The sequence below is a fragment of the Peromyscus californicus genome, unplaced genomic scaffold (assembly GCF_007827085.1).
Source record: "Peromyscus californicus insignis strain IS unplaced genomic scaffold, ASM782708v3 Scaffold_11__1_contigs__length_118956290, whole genome shotgun sequence".
NCBI classification, from domain to species: Eukaryota; Metazoa; Chordata; class Mammalia; order Rodentia; family Cricetidae; genus Peromyscus; species Peromyscus californicus.
Genome location: NW_026294402.1, coordinates 55,408,068 through 55,435,556, shown reverse-complemented (window position 1 = coordinate 55,435,556; position 27,489 = coordinate 55,408,068). Strand labels below are relative to the sequence as shown.

The 27,489-nt window shown below is 45.8% G+C and overlaps 1 protein-coding gene across 2 annotated transcripts in view; it reads right to left on the bottom strand.

Moving 5' to 3' along the window:
* The window catches only part of Uaca (uveal autoantigen with coiled-coil domains and ankyrin repeats), an 89,494-nt gene that overhangs the window by 43,524 nt on the left and 18,481 nt on the right, over positions 1-27,489 (bottom strand). The gene's annotated exons all lie outside the window — the stretch shown is intronic.

Sequence of the window (27,489 nt, the reverse complement as noted above, 5' to 3'; positions counted from 1 at the left end):
ATTCAACAAAACAGTATTTAAAGCTGGTTTCAATCTTAGGGTCATCTATCATGGAGTTTCACTAGCCTAGACAAACAGGATATACAATTCTATTTAAAGCAAATGTGTCATGCTTTCATTTAAGGAAACATGCACGCGAGCACACACACACACACACACACACACACACACACACACACACACTCACAATCACACCCACTTTGAACGTGAGTGCCCCTGGCAGGCTTGCTCTGCATACAACCAGGTTTCAGCTTCCAACTGCTGCCAGTCTGTCTGCTCACGTGTCAAACAAGAAGGGCCGGGGGCACTGCCAAGACAGCAGCATGGTGAAGACTGCCACCAATTTTATTTTAAAAATTTAAATTTAACTCAGTAGTCTGCAGTTCCAAGTGAAGTGCCCTGCCTGTCAGAATGAGTACACACTGTATCAGTGGAAAGTCAAATGATCTGGAGATAAAAGCAAAACACAGTGAAATAAACTGATTAAAACTGAAGGAAGTAAATCCATCCCAAAGCCGCGCTTCATTATAAACACAGCTATGTGGGGAGAGAAAGGCAGCAACCCCTCTGTACTCGGACCCCTATAATACCAAGATTCTCCACAGCCTAGGCTGCTCCCTCCTCCAGCCCAGGGCGGGGTGGTGGTGGTGGTGGTGGTGGTGGTGGTGGTGGTGGTGGTGGTGGTGGTGGTGGTGGTGAGTGTGTGTCCTGTGTCCTGTGTCTGTGTCTGTGTGTGTATGTGTTTACTGTGTTCTACATATCACAACAGCATAAGAATAATTTATATATTCTCTAAAAAGACATATTCAGGAAAACTGCTTGGTGGAAATGTGTCACATTCCAAGCACGGCTTAGAGGAAGGAGGTGACTGTCCCACCATAGATCATATTGCCTATTGAAAATGCTGCAAGAATTCTAACAAAGAACCGGTTCCCTCTGGTTACAATGTAAACCATGAGGCCCAGATTCTAATTATAAAGCATATATGGTCACACACCCTGGTGAATTCTTTTGAAAACAATGAGGTGTTTTCCTCCCAGACCGCATGAGATACCAAGGCATCACAGGGCCCCAGAGACTCCACCCAGCCTAGTCACTCTTTCTGGGGAGATCTGGGCTAGAACCCAGATCCTGCCCGTGGGGTAACAAAAAAAAAAAAAAAAGCACATTCTTTCTAGAAATAAATAGGTCAGCAAAGGCAGAGAAAATAGAAGAAGAGGGGAGGCTGGAAGGACTCTCCAGAGTCACATACGGGGCCCTCAGCTCGAGAGATGGGCTGTGTGCCCTCATGCAGATGGCTGCCCCAGACACCACCATCCCAGCCCTATTCACACCCTCTTCACAGTGGCTCCCTAAGCCCTGACTCTGCTGCTCCTGAATCTGCTAGGGTATTCCCTAGCTTCTACTCAGGTGACTCTCAAAATGTCCTGTCCCCAGAGACCTCACAGACCCCTGTATCTGAGCATGCTCCCATCACTCCACCCCACCCCTCTAGATGGTTCGGTGGGACCCTTCTTCAAACTGCAGGCATCCCTGTCATTATACCCTACATCCACCCGTCCACCTCCCCCATGGCCTCTCCAACATCTACTACACAGCAGAGGTCTTTGTTCTCTGTCTTGAAGGCATGAAACTGACTTTTAAATAAGTAATCCGGGAGCCCCTGGGTTCCTATCCAGGGTGGGAAGAATTCCAGTCCAAGTCCTCTCTCTCCCACACTCGCCATTAACTAGGCAGGATCTGTACTGCCCCGAAGCAGCAGGAAGCTGTGGGTGGCTCAGCTGGTTGCCAGTGGGTCCTTCACTCAACAAAAGATTCTTCTGGTCCTCAGTTCCTGGGCCATACACCTTGCATCTGCCTGTCTGGCTTGGCAGGCTCGCTGGGCCTCCCAGAAGCATTATCAGCAATAGTTTAAGAAGGAGCCCCAGGTTTGGACAAACCTGAGCTCAGAGCCCGGCTTGCTACCCGCTGCTGTGTGCACCAGCAGAGCAGTTTACTTCTGAGCCTCGGGTTCCTTGACTACAAGCAAAGACAGCAGTAGAAAAGCCTGTACAAAACCAAAGACTGGATGCATTGGAAAAGCTCGGTGCGAGACTGAAGGATGGTAACAGCCAAAGTGGAAGGGATTGGTCAGTTACACTAAACACAAGAACAGTCCTTTTCAAAATGAACAAAAAGTCGAAAGAAAAAAATTCAAGGGTTTCTTCCTTCTTCTCTTAGTCATCATCACCCCAGGGCAGCCAACTCATTGCCAAAGCTGATCTGGTTTTGTTTGTTCTGTTCTTGGGAGACAGGGTCTCACATAGCCCAGGCTAGCCTGGAACTCTGTAGAGCACAGATGACTTAAAACCTCTGACCCTCCTGCCTCCACCTACCCAGTACTGGGGTTGTAAGTGTGTGCTGCCATGCCCACCTTTGGGGTACTGGGAGTCTAACTCAGGGCTCCCTGCACACCAGGCAAACACTCTCCCAACTGAGCCCTTAAGATTAGCTGTCTAAGAGTACTGTGGACAGAAAAGAAACTTTACTTCTCAATCTTTACTCAGTCAATGTCTCTGGACCAGGATCCTTAGTGATTAGCTGACATCACACAAAGGTGACTATGTCATCTGGTGGACAAGCGTACCACCTTTGAGGTAGTCGAAGCAGAAATTTAAAAATAAAAAGCTATCCAAACCTTTGGAACTAATCTTTCACATGAAATACAAGGGGGAAGTGGAATATAATAAACCATAGATGTATCACGTGGTATGCAGAAATAAAAATTAACAAAAAGAAAAAGAAAGGCCTAACACAGGGGAAATCATGGCTTCTTAAAAAACAGCAATAAAGGGCTGGAGAGATGGTTCAGTAGTTAAGAGCACTTGTTGCTCTTACAGAGGACCTGGGTTCAATTCCCAGCACCCATGTGGCAGCTCACAACTGGAGCTCCAGTTCTAGGGGATCTGATACCCTCTTCTGGCCTCCAATGGGCACTGTACACACATGGTACACATGCATATATGCAGGCAAAACACTCATACACATAAAATAAAATCTAAAAAAAAAATACAGCAAGAAAGAAAGAAAGACAGAAGTGGATAGATTAAAAGAGACAAGGGGGAATCTTACTAGCCAAACACACCAGCAGTGAACATTAGTCCTTGAGCAAATCAATTTTTTTAGCAGTGTGACTACTGACTGGATACTTAAGGTCACTAAACAATTATAAAAAATGGAAAGTACAGTTGTGATAATGTTGGTGTATGATTTTCAAGCCCTATTTTTAAAAACTACATATTATATCATGTTCAGATATAATAAGATGTCTATTACATGCTTTGAACACAATCAAAATAATCACTGTGAACCAAATTGAAGAGCATTTTTGAAAAATTAAGTACTATAATGAAATACTGACAGAATCCATCACTAAAATTCAAGAAGGGTTCATGACATGAAAATCAATCAGCATCACACACCAAGTGACCCGGACAGAGGACAGCATCTCAACTAATGCAGAGAAACTATTTGGTAAGCTTTGACAGCCTTCCACAATTAAAGAGACCATCGGGCTGACAAGGGGGCTCAGCAGAGAAGCCCCAGTTCCATTCCAGGACCCACGTGGGGGAGGAGAGAGCAGATTCCTGCAAGTTGTCCTCTGACCTCCACATGTACACTGTGGCATGCACATGCATGCAAAATAAAAAGACATTGAGCTTCTGCATACTGCCCCTCACCGGGGAGATAATTAACAAGTATCCTGCCATCTCGCTGGGCTGACCGCTTCTTCAGCTGGACTTTGGAAGTGTTTACATCGGAGGTGACTCTTTGGGATAGTTTTTACTTTGGCATCATATGCAAGAAGTCCACCATTGTGAAGGTTTCTATGTTTCTTCTGGTTCTACAGTAGTAAGACCTGTGTCTAGGTCTGTAAGCATGTGAAGGCAGCTGGTTTTTTTTTTTTTTTCAACTTTGTGTAATATAAGAGGCTAGCTTCATTCTTTTCTAGATAGATAACCAGTTTCCCCAACAGTGTTCATTAAGACATGATCTTATGCTCATTAGAGTAACAACTATCAAAAGAAAGAAAAGACGGTGCTAGAGAGCATGAGCCAGCTCTACTCCTGGGCATCCATTCCGAAGGATCCCCAGCCCTCTGCAGCATCCCTCCCAACAGCCGGGAGCAGACGCAACTCGGACGATCCTTGATGAATGAAACAATGGAATACTATGCAGTTCTTCATAATGAAGGCAATCACATCCCATGGGAACCCTGTGCTAAGTAAAATAAGTTGGTCTGCTCCTCCTCCTCCTCCCCCTCCTCCTTCCTTTCTCTCAGTCTCTCTCTCCCCTTTGTTCCTCCCACCTCTCTCTCTCTCTCTCTCTCTCTCTCTCTCTCTCTCTCTCTCTCTCTCTCTCTCTCTCTCTCACACACACACACACACACACACACACACACACACACACACACACTGTATAAGGCCACCTTCGTAGGAATCCAAAGTAGTTAAATTCACACAAACAAACAAACAAAAATGAATGGGGTTGTCAGGTGTCAGAGCCAGCAGCTGGGGAGGAAACTGACTGATGAAGATGGAGTTCACACGTCAGTCCTGTATGCTGAGGAAGTTCTGCAGATCGGCTGCTGGACACTGTGAACACACCCAACACTGAACTGCACACTTAACAATGGCATGATTCTATGCTACGGTTTATAGTGGAATGACTTCATATTATGGTGGGATTTTCAGGCCAGCAATAATATCCAAACTAAATGTGATGTGATACCACTAAAATGATTAATACAAACGTACAACGTTTTTTAAAACACCAAGGTGGGTGAGGGTGGCCATCAGCTGATGGTAGCTGTTTAAGCTCAGCACGGGTTCAGGGAGGCGGGTGGAGGGTTCCTGCTGAGTCGGCCTGTCCACCTCTGACATTCCCACACTGCTCCCACATGGTTCCACACACTTGATGGAGAAGATCTTGGGTGCATCACCAGTTCTCAGGGAGGTCCTCCACTGTGTCACCACCACCACCAACATCAGCAGCAGCCGCCTACCTTCCCCTGCAGTCCTCTAGGAAGTCCCGGCTATGAACACCTGAGTATCTTGGCAAGTGGCAGCCAGATACTTACGGCAAGCCCTGCAGGAGCAAATGCAAGTCTTCTTGTGCTGACTAGTTTTAGGTCAACTTGACACCAAATAGAGTCATTTTGGAGAAAGTAACATCAATTGAGAAAATGCTCCACTAGATTGGCCTGTAAGCAAGCCTGTGGTGTGTTTTCTCGGTTGATGATTGACGTGGGAGAGCTCAGCTCACTGCCGGTGGTGCCACCTCTCTGCTCTTGGAGCCCTGGGTTCTGTAAGAAAGCAGGCTGAGCAAGCCATGAGGAGCAAGCCAGTAAGCAGCACCCCTCCATGGCCTCTGCATCAGCTCCTGCCTCCAGGTTCTGCCCCCAGGTTCCTGCCCTGCTTGAGTTCCTGCCCTCAGTGCTTTTGATGATGAACTGTTAAATGGAGTGGTGAGTGAAACAAACCCTTTCCTTCCCAAGTTGCTTTTGGTCATGGTGTTTAGTAATTAAGTAATCCTAATTAAGACACCTGGGTGCCAAGATGGCACCACTGTGCTGCAGGGGGATTAGAAACCACTAGTCACAGGCTGTGTGGATTTAAAGAGACAACACAAGACATAGAGATGGACTATGATGTGAACTGTAAACTGAAATAAACACTTTCCTCCCCAAGTTGCTTTTGGTTGTGGTCTTTACCACAATACAAACCTAAGGCACTTCTGAAAGCAAGCAATCCAACTTTATTGAGAAGCATCAATGTTAACCAAAAGGATAACAAATGCATTTCTTTTTTAAATTTTAGGTGTGTGTACATATGTGTCTGTGTGTGTACTTGCATGTATGCAGGTGCACGTGTCCACTTGTGTCTGGAAGCTAGAGGACAGTCTCCAGGTCATCCTCAGGAACACTATCTACCCCCTAGACTGGCTGGCCAGGGAATCTCAGGAACCTTCCTCTTGCCAACTCTCTAGTGTTGGGATTACAGGTCTACGCCACACCACTCAGAACTTTCTCATGGGCTCTGGAGTTAAACTCGGGTCCTTGTGCTTGTAAGGCAAGAGTGTTCCCAAATAAGCCATTTCTAGCAAAGGCAGTCCCACGGTTAGTTACTACACTGGTTTGAAAAGGGGATAATCAACTCCAAACGCAGCTATCCAAAACACCTATGGTAAAGTCAAATCACAGCCGTTTCTAAAGAATAAATACAGCATTTGAACACAAAACAGCTATTTCACTAGGTGATGGATGGGTGAGAAATGTCTCCCAGAGGCTCGGGCATTTGAACCCTTGGTTCCCAGCTGGCAGCGCTGTTTGGGAAGGTCATGGATCATTTAGAATGGGATCCATGATGGAGGAAGCAAGCCCCTGAAGGCAGGCTGCTAGAGTGTATAGCCTCACCCCACTTCCAGTTCACACTCTCAGCCCTCTCCGTGTGGATGGATGGAAGTGTGATCCTCAGCTTCCTGCTCCAGCTGCCACTGCCATGCTCCCCCTGCCCGTATGGACTTTCCCTCTGGAGCTGGAAGCCCACTAGCCCTTCCTCCACAAGTCACCTTAGGTCCTGGTGCTTTGTTACAGCAGCAGAGAAGTAACTAATACAAGTGCTAAGCCAACACAAAGTAAATGGCTCCCAGGTCTTAACATGGGCACCTCATTCTTACCAACTGCAAATTCGTAACTTTTTCAGAAATGATATGAAATTAAAAAATAAAATTAAGTAATGTGTGTTTGGCCAGATGTGGTGGTGCATACCTTCAAAGGCAGAGGCTGGCAGATAGATCTCTGTGGGTTCAAAACCAGCCTGGTTTATATAGTGAGTTCCAGGACAATCAGAGCTACACAGTGAGAGCCTGTTTCAAAAACAAAAAAACAAAAAACAAAAGAAATGCATGTTCAGTACAGAAAACCTAGATTATATTTATGTTTACAAATGAAAACAGAGATTACTCATAATCTCCTGCTATGGTTTGGTTCTGAAATGTCCCCAAAGGCTCATGTGTTGAAGGCCTGGGCCGCAGCACAGTAGTCCTTGGAGTAGGGCCTTTGAGAGGTGACTGGATCCCAAGGGCTCTTGGCCTCATGATTTAAAATGATTTGTCCATTAATGAATATATCCTGGGCTTTGTGGAGGCAGTGGACACTTCAGGCAGCTAAATAGAGGAAATGGGTCCCTGAGGGCGGCCTCTGTAAAGGCTCTGATAGTCCCCATCCTCTTCCTCCTCCCCCACACCCCTCTCATTCCTGGGTGCACTGAGATGAGTGTCACTCACTGCTGCCAATACAATACCTGCCTGTCACCAAGCTGAAAGTGATGGGGGCCAGCCACGATGAGCACAAAACTCCAAGTCTGAGCCCAAATGCCTAAGCCAATTGTCTCAGCCTCGGGATCTGGTACTGTCTCTAGGTAAATAGTGTTGAATAAGTTAAATTACAGGATACATGACTGACAGTTGCTGGAAAATTCTTTGGCCTGTTGGAAGCCCCCACCCCACCCCCAGGTATCTTGTCATAGAATGTTTATAAGTTGACAGCCTCAGGTATTTGTCACAGAGAAAGGGAGTCAACTAGCATGCCCATCATCAGAAATGGCCATTATTAAACACTTTGTCTTTGCTTTAAGGTCTAATCAAGTTGTTGTTGTTGTTGTTGTTGTTGTTTTTTAAATCAGTGTGATTTCCACAATGGGTATGAATTCACTCAGTATTTAGGATAGAAAGTCCTGAAAAAAAAGTTATGGATGTAAAGAAACAGGAAGTCTTACAATATGGGCAAATGGGGGCCAATGAGAGGGTTGGGCTGGTGAAGGGACTGCCTGCCAAGGCTGACAATCGAAGTTGGCTCCCCAGTATGACTCCTCTAAGCTGTCCTCTCACTGCCCTGCTCCCCACGCATGCTCCAGCACCCTCACACACACTCACAGGTGATAATTTCAGTGAAAGGATCCCTTTTAACAATCAGACTAAAACAAGGGGCCCTCCCTCTCTTTAAAGCCACATTCTATGAGACTGCAAAGCTAACCTCCACTGCTCTCAATCCCACAGAACACCTCTATGACCAGATGCATGCCGAGTTTCCCACGGGCCAAGCAGATGACAACTGGGTGTCCCATAGCTGACCTCTAACTTGGAGGTAGTTCCTGCCCTTCCAGGTTGAGAGCCCAGCGGCCCCCACATCTCAGACACTGTGATTTAAACAGGCTTAACTGTTCACGCTGAATTTGGTCTTCAGTGTGACTGGTGATTTCTTGCTGACAGGGACTAAGCTTTTCTTGAAGGACTGGGTTAGTTACCAGTAGAGCAACATGTTGAGAGGTGAGGACGCAGTGCCCTGTATGCTTGCCCTTCTTCCCTATTAGGATGCCCTCCCCAGAAGTGACAGAGATCCTGACTCCATGCTCTTGAACTCCCTAGCCTCTAGAACCGAGTCAAAAGAAATTTCTTTTCTTTAATAAATCATCATGTCTCAGGTATTCTGCTATAGCCACAGAAAAACAGGCTAAGACATGCCAATTGCCATCCCCAGGTTGTGGCCCGTGTTCCTGACAGGCTGGCTACCAACCAAGTTCCCATAATCCTCTCCTCTACTTGGCCAATCTGCCAGAGCAGCCCAGAGTGCTCACCCTTTGAACACACCAACCCATTTACTATAGAATTGACAGGGGTATGGATAAATAACCAGAATAAAGAGGTGTAAGTGCAGGCTTATCTCCTGGGTGTACCCTCCAGGAAGCTCTCCTAGCCCTGTCCTTTCCAATTTCTATGGAGACTATCGACCATCCTTCAGTCCCTCTGTCCTCCCCAGAGGATCCCATCTGCTCTAAGGTTACAGAACACTTAGAAACCTTTAGGACTTCTTGGCCCGTATTCTTTCTACTAGCTAAGCTGTTTCCACTTCTCTGAGCAAATGAAAAAAAAAAATCCTGATGTAGAAATACAAATACCCTTATAAATTTAAGCCTTGTGTGGGCACATGCCTTTGATAGCCCAGCACTCAGGAGGCAAAGTCAGACAGCTCTTGGTGAGTTTGAGTCCAAGCTGGTCTACATAGTGAGTTTCAGGCTAGCCAGGCAACATAATGAGAACCTGTCTCAATAATAATAGTAATAATAATAACAATAAACTCAGATATGATGTCCTTTACAGCAAAAGAAAGAAACCACTGACATACATATAAGCAACATGTACTGTTTGAAACAAGTTCGTAAGGGATGGCCCTGGGAATGCTAAGCCCAAATCTGCCTCCAATTAGAGCGAGTCGCTCTACTGGAGAAGGACAAAGGGTGAACCAGGGCAATGAGGCGCTGTCAAGTAAGCTGGGGAAGATGGGGTGGATGAGCTGGGAGGAGTCAAGGCCGGCAATCAGGAAAGGCTGCTCTGAGGCCTGCAGGAGAACAGAGAGCGAGCTCTGAGTGATGGGAACCAGACAAGGAACCACTGCGGAAAGGAGCCTGGTATATCCCAAAGAACGCTGATGGTATTCCAGGGGATACAGACACTCCCAGATCAAAAATGTGGGTTCCGAGTTCTAGCACAGACACTTTTCCAAAGGAACTTGCTCAGAGACTGGGGTGACTGCTTTCAGGAGACTCTTGTGGACTTGCTGGAATCACCTTTAAAGGCGTTTCATCCTCTTGCTGAAGAGGGATCTTAGAGGGTAATATTGAGGGCATAAGGACATGAATTTGAATTCCCAGCACCACATAAAAGATAGGTGTGGCCTCATATGCCCATAACTTTAACACTGTGGGGGTGAAGACAGGTGAGCTCCAGGTTGCTAGACTAGCGCCAGGTTCAGTGCATACATCACACACACACACACACACACACACACACACACACACACACACATATACCACACACACATATACCACACACACATGCACATATGTCACACACATATACACACACGTGCATATACTCATATACACATATGCACATACACTACCCACACATTATCACACCAAAGTTCTTTACACTTTCAAGATTTTATATTGAATAACCACTTGAAATGTTTATAAGCCCAGGTAATTACTAGAAAGCACCAGATATCATAATCTACGTCACTCACTTCAAACCTAAAAATAAAAAAAAAAAAATTTCAACTACACTTAAAAAAAAAACAAACAAACAAAAAAAAAACCAGCAGTTTGGGCCAGTGAGATGGTTCAACGGGTGGAGTTGCCAAGCCCGACAACTCGAGTGGTCTCTCCAGGACCCAAGGGTGGAAGAGAAGCAGCTCCTGCAAGTTGTCCTCTGTCCTCCACAGGCACATGGGACATCATGCCCCTCCCCCACCACGCAAACAAACAAACATGACCACCCAGTGCACACCTTTAATTCCAGCACTCAGGAGGCAGAAGCAGGCAAATCTCTGAGTTCTGGGCCCCCTGGAGCTACCCAGTAAGACCCTGTGTATAAATAAATAAATATTTTTAATTAAAACCAGCAGCTCACAATCTCAAGATAAAAGCCTTTGATGGGAGGGGGGACTATAGCAACAACTAAATAAAATCTTCTCCAGTGGAAAAATACACGAGCATGCTAAACAATGGTGAGTTTAGGAAATTCCAAGAGTCTGACTGAAACGCAGTACAACAGGCTTCAACCGTACCCTGTTATTACAGCACGTCTCGTTAATAAAACCCAAGGCAGGTCCCACCCCTCCTCAGAACCAAGCAGCCAGAGAGCAAAGCTCACAGGCTTGGACATTCCTCATGGATTAGGCTGCACATCAAGACCTGCTCTACAGCTCGCTGGGCTGGTGGTGGTTAGAGACATTTCCTGGGTTCCACTGAGTCCAGAGGTCATTTAGTCCCCCTCTTATGTAACAGCAAAGTAGAGCTGCCATAACAGAGAGGAAGGGAAAGGAACGAGCTAGGAAAACAAACACTGTACAGCCAGCTTCTGTGCCTCAACCCGACTCCTCTCCAGGATTACTTCCGTGTCCTGCTCGCCTGCCTGATGCCCCATACCTCTCGCTAGCTAGCCCACCACTGTACGCCCAGAAAGCATGCCATCAGGTCTCACTGGAGCAAACAGAGGGAAGGGCGAGCATACTCTGTCTTCTTTCTGATGGAGGCACTGGGAGATTTCAACCCACTTTACTGACTTTCTCTACCTACTGTCAAGGACAGGCTGGGAGATGGCTCAGTGGAGAGAGGGCTTGTGTGCAATCGTGATCCCCAGGTTGTGGCCCAGCACCCAGGTCAAACCCCAGGGAAAGCAGCACACCTGTCACCCCGGGTCCCGGCACCCAGGTCAAACCCCGGGGAAGGGAGCACACCTGTCACCCCGGGTCCCAGCACCCAGGGAAGGCAGCACACCTGTCATCCCGGGTCCTGGCACCCAGGTCAAACCCCGGGGAAGGCAGCACAGTCCACTCAGCCAAATTAGTGGGCTCCAGCTTGAGCGAGAGACCCTGCCTCAAAGAATGGGGTGGACAGCATCTTAGTTGAGATTTCAACTAAGTGCCTTGCACTTGCTAGGCAAGTGCTCTACCACTGAGCTAAATCCTTGTGATAAAACACTGTGACCAAAAGCAAGTTGAGGAGAAAGGGTTTGTTTTAGCCTAGAGTTTCACATCAAAGTCCATCACTGAGGAAAGTCAATACAGGAACTCAAACAGGGGAGGGACTCATGCAGAGACCATGTAGGGGTGCTGCTTACTGGCTTGTTCCTTGTGGCTTGCTCAGCCTGCTTTCTAACAGCATCTAGGACCACCTGCCCAGGGATGGCACCACCCCCTGTGGGATAGGCCCTCCCACATCAATAATCAATCAAGATAATACCCCACAGATTGGCCTACCAGCCAATAACATTATGGAGACATTTTCTCAATGGTGGGTCCCTCTTCTCTGATAAGTTGACATAAAACTGGCCTGCACAGAGGGCAACTGTGGAAGACATTCAACATCAATCTCTGGCCTCCACACACACAAGAATAAAGGTGCATGCATGTGTGCACACACGTTTACATGTGCACCTACCCACGTTTGCACATGTACATAGAATTACAGACGAAACTGTCAAATATAAAAATGATGATTTATATAACAAGTTTGACTTTTGGGGATCTCAAGTAGCCATGAAATCTGGAAGAAAACTTTTGTGAGGAACTAGAACCAGAGAGAACAAAGCTCCGCCAAGAGTTCCTGGCCTCCCAGCTCGATTCTATTCTAGGCTACCGCTTAAATACCAGACTGTCCAGCCCTCCCTCAGGCAGGCATGTGCTCCTTTATTAGCATGTCTGGGCCTCCAAAAAAGTTCATTAAAAATATAGAGCAGCCAGGCTGGTACACAGGTCTGTAACCATAGCTCCTTGGAGGCTGTGCCAGGAGGATCACAAGTTCAAGGCCAGCGTAGGCTACCCAGGGCCACTTAGACTATCCTCCAAAACAAAAGGAGAGAGAGGGCTGGCGACATAGCTTAGTGGTAGAGCACTTAATTAGGTGTGTGAGGCCCTTGGGTCAAAACAAAGGGATGGGAGGGGGAGCAATGGAGACTGGAAGGTGCCTGTTTTAGGTAGGGTTCCTGCTGCTGTGAGAAAACACCATGACCAAAACAACTTGGGGAGAAGAGGTTTATTTGGCTTCTGCTTCCACACCACTATTCATCACTGAAGGAAGTCAGGACAAGAACTCAAACAGGGCAGGAACCGATGCAGAGGCCATGGAGGAGTGCTGCTTACTGGTTGGCTCGAATGGCTGGCTCAGCCTGTTTGCTTATAGAACCCAGGGCCACCAGCCCAGAGGAGGTACCACAATGTGCTGGGCCCTCCCACATCAATCGCCAATCAAGAAAATGCCCTACAGACTTGCCTACAGCTGGGACTTCTGGAGGCTTTTTCTCAGTTGGTGCACCCTGTTTTCTGATGACCCCAGCTTGTGTGAAGCTGACATAAAATTAGCCAGCACAGCACCGCTCCAGTTCAAATAAGTGTCTGTCTGGTTTTGTCTGTTTCCTCATTTCACCTCTCCAAAAGAAAACGCACCCAATCCCAGGCAAATACACTCACGCATCTTAAACAGAACAGACTGTGGTGCACAGCCAGAGCTTTGGGCTGGGCAGATTTTACTCAGTCCTTTTACAATGTTCAGCAATTGATAACTGAAAAAGTAAACTCGTGGATATTTTTAGAAAATGCACTCAAACTAGAGTTTCTGAAACACCTAAATACTATACGTAACTTTTTAAAATACAGAGGTAAAAACCAAGGAGGGACTTTGAAACCCTCTGCCCTGACAGACACACGCCAGACAACAACGATACATGGATCGTTTTAACACATGTTTGCCAGTGTCCAATACTGCCCAGTTTTAGGAAACACCAAGTAAAAAGCAAAACACACAGTAGCTGAAGAGCCTCAAGCTGGATCACTGTGAAAACGAAAACGCTATTTCCATGTTTAAGCCTTTCACACGCTATTTTTTGGTACAGTTTGCAAAGAAAGAGCAATGAAATATAAATACAGTCCCAAGAACTCAAAACACTAAAATAAAATCAGGTGGAGAAGTAACTGAAGGCAGCACCTTGAGGTCCACCTCGTTTCCACATGCAGGTGGACACACATGTACACACATTTACACATGCACATATACACACATTCACAAAAATACATAAGAAAATTAAAGTGCATGGCCTGCTGCCATATTTACACCTATCTTAAAAGTACAGTGTCTACAAGAGCTTTCTTCTTCAAAGCTGTCGGAGAAACACTTCTGAGTGCACACACAACCACTAAACTTTGAAACAAGTCCCTCAGTTTGGGTTCTAATGCTTTTTTTTCTCCCTAGGAAATGAGATATTTACAGTGGTGGATCATGGCACACAATTGCTTCCTCCCACCCGGGTAAGCTAATCCCTCTGAAGAATGACTTCCCCACTCCTCCCTTCAGGGTCTGGCACACACTTCCTCATCCACTGAGTGTGAGCTTGCCTGGGAACTTGTTTTACTTGACCAACAGACTGCAGCAGAAGTAACCTGTGGGACTTTGAAGTCAGGCCTCAAGAGACCTGCAGCCGCCACTGCGGCCATCTTAGACTACCACCAGTTCACTGGACAGGATGGCCCCTTGAGGATGAGAGACCATGGAAGAAAAGGGACCCAGCCACAAGGCCACCCAGCCAAGTGGCCACCCATACAAGTGGCCACTCAGTCGAGCAAGCACTTCAAAGTGACTTCACTGATGTCAGAAACATCAGTGCCACCATGCTAGGTCATCTAGTCCTCCTGGCCCCACTCCATTACTGTAGCCACAAAAGAGATCTGGACAGCCCACCACAACAACCAGGTAACAGAATCCCAACTAAACAATGACCTCCAGACTCAGTAGCAAATAAAGTAGCTGTTGAAGTTTCCTGCAGAGGCCAGAAGAGAGCATCAGGTTTCCCGGTGATAGAGTTACAGGTGATTATGGGCACCACAACATGGGTGCTGGGCACCAAGTTCAGGTCCTTGGTGACAGCAGCACTTGCTCCTGACCACCAAGCCATCTCTGCAGCCCCACACCCAACCCTTTTCACTATCTTAAAAGAAGAAAAACAGACACATTTCAACAGTTCTTTGTAATAATATATTACACTGATAAAACTGTATAGAAAAAACACTTCTCCCTCTTTCCCACACCCACCAGGAGGGATGCCAAGTTTCACCCAGCCCAGGGTTCTGCTCAAACCATGCGGGTGGACATAGGGGCTGCTTCTTCAGCTGGGGTCCGTCTTATTCAACGTTCTATTGCTGTGAGGGGACACCATGACCACAGCAACTCTCACAAAAGAAAACATTTAATTGGAGGTTGCTTGCAGTTTCAGATATTTAGTCCATTGTCATCATGGCAGGGAGCATGGCAGCACAAATGTAGACATGGTGCTGGAGATGTTGAGATTTCCACATCCAGATCCACAGGGAGCAGGAAGAGGGAGACCCTGGGCCTGGCTTGCGCCCTTTACACCTTCAAAGCTCATCCCCAGTGACACAGTTCCTCCAACAAGGCCACACCTCCTAGTCCTTTCAAATAATGCCACTCCCTAAGCATTATGGTGGCCATTCTTAAGCAAACCACCACAGGGTCTTAGCCATTCTACACAGCAGCCAAAGCCTACACGAGCCAGAATACGGTGATAACTCCCCAGGATTTGGGGTTACTGGTTTCTGCAGCACAGTCAATTAGCACCAAAATAGATGAAGTCAGAGGGAAAAGGGGAGACTTGGTAAATGCAGATTCTTTAAAGGGTAAATCAGTCCGACTGGCTGCTGGAAGTGAGGCCATTACCAAAATTAGCCCATGATTGCCTAGACGGTTAGTGTCAGTCATCAAGGACAGAAGTTGGGAGACTGGCCTCTGGGCATGCCCGTTGGGGAGTGTCTTGATTATGTTGACTGAGGTGAGAAGACTTGCCCACTGTGGGTGGCACCATTCCCCTGGGCAGGGGATCCCAGACCGTGTAAGGACGGAGAAAGTGGGCTGAGCACTAGCATGCAAGCATTCATCACTCTCTTCTGACTATGGACGTAACATGACCAGGTACTTCCAGCTCCTGATGCCTTCCATGACTTTCCCACCACGAAGGGCAGTATCCTTGAACTGTGAGTAAAAATAAACCTCTTCTCCCGCAAGTTGCTTTAGTCAGTATTTTATCACAGAGGCAGGAAAGGAAACTAAAACCATCAGTGTTTACCGAGGCAGCACCTCACATAGTTCTCAACTATAACGAAGACAGTTTTATTAGTAGCTTCGTTCCACACATTAAAGACTGTCACAGGAGCTCAGTAAGGGTCAGCACTGCACAGTTGCCAAGCGACAGCCAGTTAAAACTCCAACCCAGGGCTATCCCTGAAGCTCCTTTTTCCTGTGTCATGCTGTCAAAAAAAGGGTAAAGATTTACTAATGGGTCCATAAAAGTGGCTACTTGGGGGCTGGAGAGATGGCTCAGTGGATAAAGCGCTTGCCACACAAGCGTGAGGACCCAGTCAGGTGGGTCGGTGGCCCGCCCAGAGACAGATCCACAGATCCAGAGCAAACCGGCTAGCCAGGCTACCTGATGGGAAAAGACCTTGCCTCAGCAAATGAAGAGGAACTGGGGAAGACACTCAAGTCAACCTCTAGCCTCTCCATGCACACACGTGCCCCCACACAGGCACACAACACATGCACACCATGGACACACACAAAGTTGTTACTTGTATTTATGGCCATTATCACATGTAATAATGATAGATACAGGAGAATGTTTATACCTAAAACTCAACTCTAAGGCTGAGTTCTGTTGAATAAACATATTATTCATCACAGATTTTTTTAAAAGGTAGATTTATTTTATATATGAGCACTCTATCTGTATCACCCCTTTATTACAGAAGAGGGCATCAGATCCCACTATAGATGGTTGTGAGCCACCATGTGGTTACTGGGAATTGAACTCAGGACCTCTGGAAGAGCAGCCAGTGCTCTTAACCGTGGAGTCATCTCTGCAGCCCCCATCATAGATTTGTTTTTAAAATACTCTGATTATTCTTACAGATGCAACAGCCAAGAATCTAAAACAATGTATCTTTGTTCTCTACTCAATAAATCTGAAGTTTATGACACAGTAATTCAGGCTTTCACATAAGTGAGATTCATATAAGTGGCCTCCTCAGTATAACTTTCCAAAATGAAAAAAATTTTGAGGTAAATTAATAGAAATCAAAATAATGGGTGATGCATTTCAGGGATTTTAAATACTCCATAAATTATTGGGAAGTCTTCAAACTCCCTTTCTAAACTACACATAGGGTTATTTTGTTATACAGGAGTATGTTCACAGTAGGGGGAAAAAAGCAAGCACTAATATATATTCCAAATCCGATGGTGAAGGGCAAGAAAGGGGAGAGGGGACATTGTCAGGAAAAGCACAATATTAGGGGCTAGAGAGATGTCTCAGCGATTAAGAATGTGTAAGCTATTCCAGAGGTCCCAAGTGCAGGTCCCAGCACCCACATCAGGCAGCTCACAACTGTCTGAAATTCTAGCTCCAGAGGGGCCTGATACCTCTGACTTCTTGGAGCACCACGCTTACATGCGCACAGATACATACAGATAATTAAAAGTAAATATTTTTTAAAGATCATATTAATGTTATATTTTTGTTACCAATCTTTCCAGACTTTTCAATATCTAGATACACATTAAACCTTTAACTCAAAATGGGACCTATTTCACTTAAGTAATTATTCTTAATATGACTTCAACGGAATTGCTGATAAATATTCCCTACTTGGAAAAAGTCAAAGCTTTTATTAAAATATCAATCTCTCTCGCTCCCTCTGGTGGCCACTAAGAGAAACTTTTTTCCTTTAGTGGAAAATCAAAATGACCCAACCAAGAAAAGACTAGTTACTGTTACTAAAGGACATCTGCATGAATTACCCAGGTGCATAACTTAGCCAGGCCATGTGAAATAGATACTTTTTGAGTGAATATTCTTATTTTCCAACACAAATTTGGCAGTATGAATACCTGGACCGAGTTCCCAGCTCAGTCACTGTTACTGACCTTGGTCAAATCACTGAATCCTCAGGGTGCCAGTGTCCTCCTCTGTAAAATGAAGCTAACCCCAGACGCCTCATTAGTCAGAACTGGGGTGAATATATCTGTACTTCAGCTGCTCCCATGTGGAAAATGCAAACTGGATGGAATAGGGGATCATTACCAGCACCCCGAGAAGATCATTAGGCAGGACACAGGGTTACTGCCCCGATCCCATATCCAAGTAGACAGAGTTCTTGAGTGTAAATTCGCAGGCCTTACACTGCTCTCAAGCCCAAAACTCTTCATGAGACCTCGGTGCAGCTTTATGGTTTGGCCCTCTTGACCTCTGAAGTATGAGCTTAAAGCTGGGTATCCTCTAACCTGCAATCTCCCTCCCCACCTCAAATGTGTGTGTGTGTGTGTGTGTGTGTGTGTGTGTGTGTGTGTGTGTGTGTGTGTGTGTGTGTTTATGCAGTACCTTCAGAGGCCAGAAAAGGCATCAGATCCCCTGGAACTCTAGTTACAGACAGTTGTGATCCACCATGTGCGTACCAGGAACCAAACTCAGGTCCTCTACAAGAGCAGCAAGTGTTCTTAACCACTGAGCCAGCCCTGCAGCCCACGGTCTCTTTCACAGTGAGATTTCCAAAGCGCTGTTCTCCCCCAGATTCCTGAGAACAGAGCTCCCTTCTGTCCGTGGTGCATCTCTACCTCACTGCAGAGCTCCCTCTCGGACACGTTTCTGTGGCTTCACAGACTAAGGCCTGGCCTCCGTGTTACACAGTGTGGAGCACCTCTCAGAGAGGCTTGTCCCACAGAGCTGAAGCCTCATATTCAGATGCCCTGTCTGTGATTCCATCTTCCCCACTTGTCTACAAAGCAACGTGTTCTGCCCACCACCCTCGAGAGGCCCCAGAACCTAGCACTTGCCAACCTATATTAGGAATTGAAATATTCATTGAATTGCCGAATAAACGAAAATCTACAAGTGCTGAACTTAGAGAATTCTTGCTAAACCTGATTCCCTCAGGGAAATGCTCTATTATTCCAAATGTTATGCTTTGCTTTTCTTCTCAGGCTAGCCAACATCCATGAAGGCTGGGAGAAAATAGCACTCAGGCTGAAGTACAGTTGGCCCATACACTCACGAGAAAAAGTTACATCCTGCAGAGAAGAGTCTTTAAGAGCAGAGAAATCTTTTTTTTTTAACATTTATTTATTATGTATACAGTGTTCTACCTGCATGTGAGAAGGCACCAAATCTCATTATAGATGGTTGTGAGCCACCATGTGGTTACTGGGAATTGAACTCAGGACCTCTAAAAAGAAGTCAGTGCTCTTAACCTCTGAGTCATCTCTCCAGCCCAAAAGCAGAGAAATCTAAACGCACACCCTTTAACAGCACTAGATTTTCTTCCTGAGAGGCGCATGTAGTGTGCTTCTTATGATAAATATCCGGCTGAGAACAGTGCTTTGTAGCTGAGCTGGAGCGCTCCCTCAGGTTCACTGCTCTGCAGTGAGTCAGTGCTAGTATCAAAGCCTCGCTGAATGCTCTGCCTCAGAGCATCACAGAAGATACGTGGCCCACACTAAATGGAGGCCACAGGGCTGCCTCAAGTGTGATTCCTGTACGTTTAACATTTTCTCTATACAGTAAACATTCCCAAGCAGATAGTAGAGTGTGGCCCCAAATGACTTTTCTTCTGCTTGTTTAAAACCTTGACTTCTGAGGAAGGGAAATGGTTCAGCGGATAAAAGCACTTGCTATGAGGACCAAAGTTCGGATCCTCAGAACCCAAGTGAAAAACCCAAGAGGCACGGCTCCTACCTGTAATCCCAGCACTCAGGAGGCAGAAAGGGGTTTGCCTCCAGCATAAGCTGACTAGAACTGGTAACTTCCAGGTTCATGGAGAAACCCTGACTCAGTAAATAAAGTGGGAGTGATCAAAGAAGATATCCATGTTAATTTGGTCTTCTACATGCATACACAAGCATGTGAACCCCACACACGCACATGTACGCAGACACATGCATTCATACCATACACACATGCACATGCAAAAAAAAATGTGTTTGAGAAAGGAGACCTAAAATCTTCAATTTAAAAAAGCTACAAGATTACCCACACGTCTCTTACATTAAAGTGTTGCTAGGAACATACTTTTATCTGATAGATTTTTAGCAAATTTAATGACTTCAAAACAGTAATTATTTTTCCTGCACAGTGATGTATAGATATCTAAGAAATTTCCCTTGTTATATGAAAAAATATTAGATTTTTCAATATAGCTCATATTTATTATTGATAGAACTGGGCTGCCCTAGGGAATCATCTTGTCCAGCCGTAAGAACTGGCCTGTGGTAAATGTGCAGGGCCCTCCCATGGAAAAACAGACAATTTAATCTTAGCACTGATTCCTCTAACTAGACCTCCCTGGCTCCTGAAGACAGGGCAGGAGTCAGTAATATAAGAACGCAGAGTCCTTTAAATCATCACAGGGGAGCACATGCTGCTGAGGCTGTGAGCAGGCAGCCAGCCACTTCACGGCAGGAAATCCATCACCTTTCACACTGTCCTCCAACCTGACAAGGACCTCTGTGACAGAGCTAAGTCAGCGGCCTCCATGCAGATGGATGGACTCCGACCTGATAGTGGACTTCCTGAATTATCATTTAACCAGGAAATGAAGACCAAAAGCAGGCACACAGTGAATCACCTGGATGAGAAGAGAGGGACATTCAGGACAATTTTCAGGGACTCTGGTACCAGCCATGTAGAGAGAGAGAAAGGACGATGGAGGAGAGACTACACTTCCCATCCAGGGTCATTTACAGACTTGACTTTGACTTACGGCCATGGTTCTGATTCTCACCACCTCTAGACGGAAGTACCACCCACGGCCAGGTAGTTAGTTCTCATTAGATTGTACTAGGATGAAGTTTAATGCATCGGCAAAACCCAGCCAGGATTGGGTCTCCGATTAAACAAAACTAAGGTGAATTTATTAGGGTGCAAAAGGTCTTCTACGGGCGATCATTGGGTGTCGCCTAATAAAACATGTGATTAAAACTTTTTCACTGTATGAGAAGCAGAGAAAACTGAAAACTACAAGCAGGACTGATTTTTTTCAACAGCTTAGAAGCGGATTCTCTGCTGTTCTTTTATCATACAAGCAAATCTCTCTAAAATTCAGATCTTAAAACTATAGATTCGCTAAGTAGTTTCTCCAATGTTTTCCCTTTTAGCTTCCTCTTCATCTGGACTAGGAACAAGATCACAGAATACACTGGAAGGGCAGTTAGGCCCTCAATTTTAACACATAAACACTCCATAAAATAATGCAACATCCAGGTCACAGCTAAGGTGTGGGACAAGAGGTCCATTTTCCTTAGATTCTCTGGGTTTTCCACTTTCTACAGAGAGCATTGCTCTGCCCAGGCTTCTTAACTAGGAAGGAATAAGTACCTACTCAGTTGACATAAGAAAAACAGGGTTCATCTTAGACACAAAGAGCCACCCAGGAAAGCCACGCAGAAAGCAAATGGCAGGAGCCACCAAGGCACTGAGCTAGAGGGTGGCCAGAGAGCGGAGGCTGGGCGGCTGGGAAGAGGCCCTGTAGGACTGTTACCAGCCCATCATGCTCCCGGCTCAACTTGAGGCCACGTGTGTTCCTCCACTCTTACATGAACACCCTCACCCTGTCTATCCAAACCACAAACTTTCCAGTTTAGCTCCGCACAGGCATGACGACGGCACAGGCACACGCCTGTGATACCATCACTTGGGAGACTGAGGCACAACTGTCACTAGCTCCAGGCCAGCCCAGGTTAGATGGCGAGGCCCAGGAGTGCTGGGTGACAGGAAGAGACCGTGAGTCTAGTGGACAGGAAGATGGGTGCTGGGTAAGTACTCGCTGTCCCCCTCAGGCAGTTCGGAGCTAGGAGCACACACTTCCTCGTGCTTGTCAGAGGTGAGCAAGGGAGCACAGTCCACCGGGTCACACCTGAAGTCTCCCTTTTCCTGCCTGAGGACACAGTTGTGGAGAGTGACTAACATCCTGACTGGGAATCCGCAGCTAAATTTGAAGAGCTTGAGTTTGGTTTCAAGTAAAAAGTGGTTCAGCATCCTGGTCAGCTTCTTGCTCCTATCAAACTATTCTAAATTTTACTAGATAATTAGAATAAAATAATTTGTACAAGGAGGAGCAGAGAATGCCAAGGAAGTCAACCTACTTTCAAATTATTTTCTGTACCTGAAAAGTTATGAAGCCTAAAGTTCAATATCCTTGTTATTTTAGTATGAGATTGCAGTTACCTATACTGATATGAATATCACGATTCCAGTAAGTGCTGACCTTTATAACCTCTTGTCTGATGACGACAGTGTCATAATCTCGGCTGACTGTGGGGCACTGGATGCTCTGTGTAATGAGAGTTTTAGCTCAATGGTTCTCATGTTGACTAATAACATGTCAAGAGGTACGGATGGCTTCCATATCCACCATGTTAGTTTTTTTTCTACTCAGTGTTTTATAATATATATTCATATACATACACACAAGGCTGGGTCTCACAAATGTAGCCATGGCTGGCCTGGAACTCGCAACATAAACCAGGCTGTCCTCCAACTCAGAAAGATCTTCCTGCCTCTGCCTCTGGGTGATTATAGGCGTGAGTTACCATGCCTAGACTTTTTTTCTTTATTTCAAGTTTAAGGAAAGCATTTAATAATGAACAAATCTGAATTCTAGACAGTTGTGTATTTTATATTGCTACTACTATAAACCAGTAGATCCATAGCTAGAAAGCCACAAGGGCTCAGCATCCTGGAAGACTCGGGAAGCAGTGTTACATGTATTTATGTTAGCATATAATATCCTTAAACTGGAGAGTTGCTTGCTGTTCTTTATACTTCACACCAATGATGGGAGCTATGAGTTTTTAAATAAATGTGTGTATATTATTTTTAATCACCATCTCAACTATCTTCATAACTTCAAGTGAAAAATATATGGAAATATGCAAATGAACATTTTAAAAATAGCCTAGAATAAAACCACCATATTATCAACTGGCAGTAAGGATGGTAACAGCTCGTATCATCTTCCGGTTTCTGCGCCCTGGACTCTATTAATGGCTAACCAATTTCCCTGGCCCTGCTTCTCCCTTGACTCACAGTTAATTCTGCATACTGTCAAATGTTTTCTTTTCTTTTTATAAATTTTTAGATGTATTTATTTTTTGCCTGCACGTATGTGCACCATGTGTGTGCCTGGTACAGATGGAGGATCTGCTGGAACTGGGGTTATGGATGGCCTGCAAGCCACATGTGGGTGCTGGGAATGGAACCCAGGTCCTCCGTGAAAGCAACAAGGGCTCTACACAGCTGAGCCATCTCTCCAGCCTTGTAAATGTTTTCTTAAACTGTTGGGGATCTCCCCTGGAGCTGCCCTCTCCAGACCCAGATAGGGTTCCCCTCTTCAGAGGACAACAGCATCCCTTCCCTAAGCATGGTCCTCTTAAGGAGCATCTTCAATTCTCAACAATCAGAAGCAACCACAAGAAAGTGTATCTCCCGGGTTAGAGCCAATGGAACCAAACAAAATTACAGGACAGCCTTAGAACTTAAATGAGACAATGAATGTTCTTGGGCGTACATACTACCACACCCTAAGTGTCTGTAATAGGTCCTAAGTGCAGTTCCTTCCTCTTCCTGACTCAGCCTCACCCATAATGTGCAGAGGTTCCCACAGCTAGAATGCAATCAATGCAGAGCAATCGGGAAACCTCCCATTCCACATCATCTGCTGCACACAAGGAAAATGTCATGATCAATGGAGCTGACCTTAAGCTATAGTGACAACAGATCCTTTAACCCCGCCATGAAATGGCCAACTTGAAATGAGCCTTTCCAGCTGCCACTTACACCCCTACACGGAACCTCCTTTTAAACTAGGTGCAGGCCTATGCATCCCCCTTACCAACATTGGACAGTAAAAGCCATCTAACCGGGGGTGGAGAGATGGCTCAGTGGATGAAGGCGCTTGCAGCCAAGCCTGAGGACCCGAGTTCAATCTCCAGGACCCACATGGTGGAAGAGAGAACCAACTTGTACAAGTTGTCCTCTGACGTGTGTCACATGGACCAACATGCATGCGGGCACATACATATACATAAAATAAAAAAAATGCATGCAGGTACACACATATACATAAAATAAAAAAACATGCATACGGGCACACACATATACATAAAATAAAAAAATAATGTACCAAAATGTGTTTAAAGCTATCTCATTGGTAGACTAATGAATGCAAGGGTTTAATTATCTACGGATTTTGACACCAATTATCTTATTGACATTAAACAAAATTAAGTCATCCATAGTGTCTTCATATACACCCCCTAGCAAGTGTTCCATGCCTATGAACATGTATTTTCCTAGTAATAAATTTCCAAATAAAATTCCTAGCATTATATAAATGTTTATTACACTAACAGAAATCTATTTTTAATTATAAATGCATCATAACAGAGAAATAGAAAATCTTTACGTTTTTCTAGCCCCGTCACACCCTCTCTGATCATCTGTGGATGTGCGCAGGCCCTTGCCCATGTGAAATATTTTCCTGACTCTTAGTTATGGCTGTACCTTCTACCCCGGTTTTCTCAAAAGATTTCTATTTCTTTTCAAATCTCTCTATATACTTGCATAAAAGCTCCCCACATTAATTTCCATGCTGTATAACAAATCGCTACAGATATGTAAGTTCACAGTCCAGTAGGTCAGAAGTCTAGGTGGGACTGACTACACACTCTGCCTCAGGTCTGGTCTCCCTAAGGCTAAAAAGGTGTAGTGAGGAAGAGCTCCTATCTACAAGAATCCACCAGGGCTCACTCAGTTGCTGACAGGAGTCCCTGAAGCTACAGAACTGAGGTCTTTGCTTCTTTACTATCTGTGATGCAGGAAACTCTCTCAGCCACTGAAGGCCACCTACATTCCCTGTTACATGGTCCCAGACATTCTCAAGCTAGTAGGAACAGGGCAACTCCTTCCTGCCCTTCATATCTCTCCAGCTTGCTGGTCTATTTTGAGGCAGGAAAGAAGACTAGACTGCCTTTTACATGGGAAAAAAAACAGTTATGTGTGTGTGTGTGTTTGTGTGTGTGTGTGTGTGTGTGTGTGTGTGTGTGTGTGTGCGCGCGTGTGTGTATGTGTGTGTGCATGAGTTTATGTGCACCACATGTGTGCAGGTGCCTGAGGCCAGGAGAGGGAGCCAGATCTCCTAGAACTGGAATTACTGGGGTGTGAGCCACCCATGTGGGTGCTGGGACCAAACCAGGATCCTCTACAAGAACAGTAAGCACTCAACTGCTGAGCCATCTCTACAGCCCCCTTTATTTTATTATGTGTACATGTGTATGTCTGTGTACAAATGGGCACATGTGCCAAGTGCCCAAGCTGGCTAAAAGAGGGATCCCCTCCCTGGAGCTGGAGTTATAGACTGTTGTGATTCACCTGACATGGATACTGGAAACCAAAGCCAGGTCCTCTGGAAGAGCAGCAAGTGCTTTTAACCACTGAGCCATCTCTCCATTCCCTGGATTGCTTTGGAAAGGGCTGGTGTAGTTAGAAGGGACCCACCTGGCTAATATCCCTTTAGGCTACATTAAAGTTGCTGTGATGGACCAGAGGGATTCAACTGGGGTGTGGGGTGGGGTGAGCCAAGAGTTGGGTCCTAGGGAATGCTGAGAATGTTAGTTTTGTGTTGGGCTCTCATTAAGTTTTTATTGTAATTCCCTACAATGGGTTTTTTTCTCCTCTATGTTTTGCTTTCTATGAATGAGCAAAATTGCCAAGCATGAGTCAACCAGGCTTTTAGATAGCATCAAACCCGCTCTTCCCTCACACCTGCCAGCCAGAACCCCTTGGGGTAGCCTGGCTCATCAGACACTCTGCTGTCATCTGAGAGCATTCCTGCTGCAAGGACCAAAGCAAATGAAGCTGTGACTCCTCCTCCAGGAGACCCACCCAAGTCACAACCGTTCAGACCACCCCCAAGCCTGGGAAAGGCAACGCCAGGCAAAGCCAGCCTTGGTGAACTCCAGATAACCCTGAAGCAATTCCCTGTCATATGGAGGGAAGAGCATTTCCTGGCTCACTCAGCAAGAGGCCCGTGATTGGTACCATTGGCACTTCATTTGCATGCCCTACCCACGCTGTGCCTCCCATTTCACTCCGTGTTTTTGGTTTGTTTTGGGTTTTGTTTTGTTTTTTTTTTTTTTTTTTTGAGTCAGCAGAGAGACACCCTCCTGTGATGCCCTAGATATTACAACATTCCACCCCAAAAAAGGTTTCTGTGGAATGATTTCTTCTTGCCTGCTTGTGATTGTTATCCTAAACAGTGCAGGCCTAGCCAGTAACACCATGCAGATGAGCAGCAGAGACCAGCTGACAGGGGTCAGCCTGGGCAAAGAGGGCAGATACAATAAAGGACAGTAGTATACAAAACAGGCCAGTGCCCAGAGTCAAGGGTGCCAGAGGCAGAGGTGATGAGCGACTAGGGGCCACAGCCACTGGAAGGCTCCAAGAAGCTACAACATATTGAAAGCCAAAGATCCTGCATTGGAGGGGGGAGGGGGCCAGGGGGCAGGGAGTGTGTTCCTAAGGGTCCCAATATCCGATGCTAAGAGCTGAAACGCTAGCTAGCACTGACTGCTGCTGTTGATAGCTGCTGCATACAGAGATTTCAGTAGTTCGAAAGTGCCAGCCGCTGGCATTTGTCACATGGAGCAGTAAGCCTGGAATCCAGCACCCAGAGGTGTAAGTGAAAGTCTGTAGTTACAAGGCTTGAAATTACCAGCCTCTGAGTCTGTCAGCCCAGTCCATACATGTTCATCTTAAGACCCCAGCCTCTCACTGGGAATGAAATGACTGGGAACCTTCACTATGTCTGCAGAAGTGATGTCCTATGTCACTGCATTGCCAGGAACACATTTCCGTGGTGCATTCCAGGTCCTGGGTGTTAGGGACAAAGTCTGGAATTCTGCCCACCACCTCTGGATCACACCCTGGAGGATACAGTCAAGAAGCACAAAGGTCATCTAGCCACGGCACTAGAAAAGTGTAAGGTCCCTTTAAATCTTAAGACTGTAAACATTTAACAAATACATTAAATAAATAAAACGTAAGGTTGTTTTAAAAACTGAAAAGGAATAGATTGATCTGAATTTAAAAGTATGCTGGGGCAAATAGGAACATACACACATATACATTTACTTTTTTGTTCATTTCTTTAAGGCAGGGTCTCATGTAACCCAGGCCAGCCTCAAATGCACTATGGATCCAAGGATGATTTAGAATTTCTGACGCTGTGGTTACAGGTGTACACCCAGCACTGGGCTTACATACGGTGCTGGAAAAGGAGCCAAGAGCTCTGGATCAGCAGGCAGCAGGAAGAGAGACGACACTGGGCCTGGCCTGAGCATCTGAAACCCCAAAGTCCACCCCCAGGGGCACACTTTCTCCAACAAGGCCACGCCTACTAATCCCTGTCACATAGCCCCACTCCCTAATAATCAAAGATTCAAATATATGAGCCTACAGGGGACATTCCTATTCAAAGCACCACAAACACCTGGCATACAGTGGGTGGTAAATACATGCTACATGAAGACAGTATACAGTAGACCATGAATACCATTACAGTCGTCAGGAGTTTCCCCAAGAGACAGAGCTAGCTGCCAGTGAGCAAAAGAAGAAAAAAAACAAAAAACAAACTCTCCCAATACCAGGCTGAGCTGGCTCTAGGCCAGACAGAGACAGTCTGCAAGGGGGCTGAGTAACAACAGTCCCCAAGAACAGGAGAACACCGGGGTAGACCATAAGGAGCCCAGATTTAAAAAGAAACAGAAAGCTACAAGA